The sequence below is a fragment of the Prionailurus bengalensis genome, chromosome D2 (genome assembly GCF_016509475.1).
Source record: "Prionailurus bengalensis isolate Pbe53 chromosome D2, Fcat_Pben_1.1_paternal_pri, whole genome shotgun sequence".
Lineage (NCBI taxonomy): Eukaryota > Metazoa > Chordata > Mammalia > Carnivora > Felidae > Prionailurus > Prionailurus bengalensis.
Genome location: NC_057351.1, coordinates 15,741,123 through 15,744,796, shown reverse-complemented (window position 1 = coordinate 15,744,796; position 3,674 = coordinate 15,741,123).

Here is a 3,674-nt window from a genome sequence, read left to right as displayed (position 1 = left end):
TCCAAGTCAAGACGCAGAAAAACTGGAGGCTTGGAAAAGGAGGTGTAATAAAAGCCCCACTTTCCCAAATTTTGGTGACTCCTATATCATTCGTTTATATTTCTCCTTCAGTAAAGCTTCTTGCAACCGGCGCCAAAGTCCTCAATATATCCAGAGAAGCACACTTTTCCCCATTACTACAATTTATTTCCTCCGGGCTGACCGACTCTTTTTCAAAAGGAACACACAAAATCACATTTTTCCTTCATATTCAACATTCATTTGAAGCACCAGCGCAGTCCACAGCATTGAGACCAGAGCCTCTTACTGAAATGCACCAGAATTGTATTTTTCACACAGTGCATTACATGTATGAAGCAGCTCTCAGTAAAGAAGCAATTTCTATAAAGTGATCTCTCACGGCGTCCCTCAGAGGTTCAATGAGATAAATGTTATTCGGGAGGCTGAAAAGGAGCATTCTCTTTGGCGAGCGAATACGTTGGGACATGGAAAAGGGAAAAGCGACTTGGCTTAAATTCAACCTATTCAATAACTAGTGGACATTTAATGTGTACGAAGTGATGGGGGGATTACAAAGAAGCTATGTGACACATCCTCTTCTCTCCTGGGCTTGCATTTATGTTGAAGGTAGCATGACTACGGTGCATGAATAACAAGAAAAAGACGTAGAGTCCCAGTACCGAATTCCAGGGCAGAGAATGAAAGTGACGTTAAACATAAGGAAAAGTTGGTTGTTAAGCACCCGACGAAGGGAGAGGGGGATTTAAATGATCTCTCTGATTCTGTAATTCCAGAAAAGGAACAAGTCACAAGAGGCCAGATCCTATGGGTAGAGCCTAAGACAACGCTCAGGTATTCCTGGTGCTAGATTTAATGCCTCTCTGTCCATTCCTAAAAACTTTCAGGACCTCCGATTCTGTGCAGCCGAGTCCATACTTAGTAACTGGACCTTAAGGAAGGAATTGTGGGAATCACAACCTCAAGGGTCAGGGAAGCCAGACATGTGACCCATGAGTCCATGCCTGTCTGAAGGAGGTAGTGTCTTCTTTCCTTCAGTTGAGGGAGACGAGGCTGCCTAATGCTACCAGAATTCTCCATTTTTCAAGAGAAGCGACAAGCAAAAACTTTGTGTGCGATCTTATGATTTTGAGTATTAACTACCGTTTTGTGACTTTTGTGCCTTGTGCTTTGAGTAGCTCCGGTATTTTATGGGGACATATGTTAGACCGAGCTCTCAGGCAGTGAACATCTGTGGTTTAGCGATGAAGGATGTATCAGGCTGTAAACTGTTATCCCCTGGACCATTATATTGATATGAACTTGTGAGTAAGTGATTGTAAAGGGGTTGTCTCCCTGACTCAGCCTGCCCTCAAGTACCCTGAGGGGTTTCTGCGGTGCAGAAACCGTGGAGTTTAAGAATATTCTAAATAACCAAACTGCTGCTTGGCCAACAACTATAATTCATTATAATGGACAGAACCATCTAATATGTGAATGACCTCAAGTTGAGAGATATTTACCTTCGTAAACTCAAGCACAAGCCAAATCACATTGCGTTAATAATAATGGAAGAGTGATTTCTATTCCCCGAAGAGTAGAAGATACTCAGGCGAGAAATCTGAGCTTGGAAATAGTCTATGCGGAACGAAGCAAGCCACTTGGAGAATAGTTATCACTGGGCTGCAACACCAAACATAACTGACTGAAGTCTTTGGTAAGGAATAGTCCCTTGCCCTCACATACACATGTCTGCATGGGCTGTTGCATGAGCGCTTGGAGAGATGATCAAGGACTGATACCAAAGGTGCTGAGCTATCTGTCCTGGGGAGCCACCTTCCCAACACATGTGCTATATAAAAGCGTATCTGACATGAGCAAGCTGTGAGATGACTGCCAGAGGTCGGCTGTGAGTGGCAGTCTAGGACTCTGCTCTCTTGCTGCTTGCTCTCATCTAGATCCAGAAGTTGACCTTCTATAGCTAATTGGAAACGCATATAGCATATGATTTATGTTAGAGGGAGAAGGGTTGGGGGAAAGGTCCATTAAAGAAAAGAATAATGGAACCCAAGTGCTTTAAGATTGGCGGAGACGTCAATTATCTCATTTAGTTGCTTTCTTCTGGAAGGGCCTATTACTACCATGTAATTTATAGGCCTGGGGAGAGCCATAAAACCATGGAGAAGAGGAAACAGATGAATCTAGGCTATTAACAACATGAGGTAGGGCTTACAGATCTTTATCCTTCATTTTTGAAAGAGCTCACTAAAACCCAAAAACAAGGTACAAGGAAACAAGGATGGTGAATTTTAAAGATTTTCTATCTCCTTCATATGATTTTTTACTTATAAAAAATACACCTCCATCGCCCAAGCCTCTTTGTAATTGAACTTTTTGTTCTCAATGTTCTTATGTTGTTGCTGATTAAATTATAACAGCCTAACATATGTACTTTTTGATCGCCGGGCCCGGAATAGGATGTTAATTTCGCAGACCTGAAAAAAATAAGCAAGAGATGAACTAGTGTCAATTTTCCTACATCGAAGCTGGGGCGTTATTAAAAGTCTTTTGTCTACACATATCCCCCCTTCCAATCCATCTTCCCATGAAGCATACGTGGATAGGAGGGAAAGCAGACATGTACCGTGAGCGGCAGCCACAGTGCATGGAGACAGGAAACAAACACTAAATCACGTCCAAGGGAGGATACCCACAGCCAGTGCTGGAGCAGCGCCCACAAATGAGACTCAGAGAAATAAGAGCCTGGATTGGTTTGGGGAGACTAGAGTACAGGGTCATGTGGTTGGCGATACATGGAGGACCAGACAAAGACCAGTGGATTAAACACAGGAGAATGGAGGAGACAGTTGAACAATGCTTGAGATAGCTCATATGGCTCTTAGCACAAGTCATCCACAGGGTGAAGTCGTGGAAAGGCAATAAGATGGAAGAAACACTGTATTTGGAATGCTTTTCGGGGTGTCTGGGTGGCTCAGTCGGTTAGGAGTCAGACTTCAGCTCAGGTCATGATCTCACGGCTCGTGGGTTCAAGCCTCGCGTCAGGCTCTGTGCTGATGGCTCAGAGCCTGGAGCCTGCTTCAGATTCTATGTCCCCCCTCTCTCTCTCTGCCCCTCCTCTGCTTGTGCTCTCCCTGTCTCTCAAAAATAAATAAATAGGGGCGCCTGGGTGGCTCCGTTGGTTAAGCATCTGACTTCGGCTTAGGTCATCATCTTGTAGTTTGTGGGTTTGAGCCCCGCGTCGGGCTCTGTGCTGATGGCTCAGAGCCTGGAGCCTGCTTCAGATTCTGTGTCTTCCTCTCTCTCTGCCCCTCCCCTGCTCATGCTCTGTCTATTTCAAAAATAAACATTAAAAAAAATTAAAAAAAAAAAAAGAATGTTTTGCTTCTTTTACTGATCCTGGAGCATGCTTCTCTCCAAGAAAGACATTCTCTCCAGGAATGTTTTTCTCACCAGCTCACTTCTATTTAGGTCAATACCAAGTTTATCTGAGCAAACATGAGTTAGCTACTGATATTCTTAGTACAAATACTCTAGCTTTATCCATATTGTCGTACCTTTAGCCAAAGATAAACATTTGTAAAAAAATTTACTCTTGGTAAAAGCATAGTAAAATGAAAATTAAATAAAAGCACATTGGTTTTTTTGTTTGTTTCTAA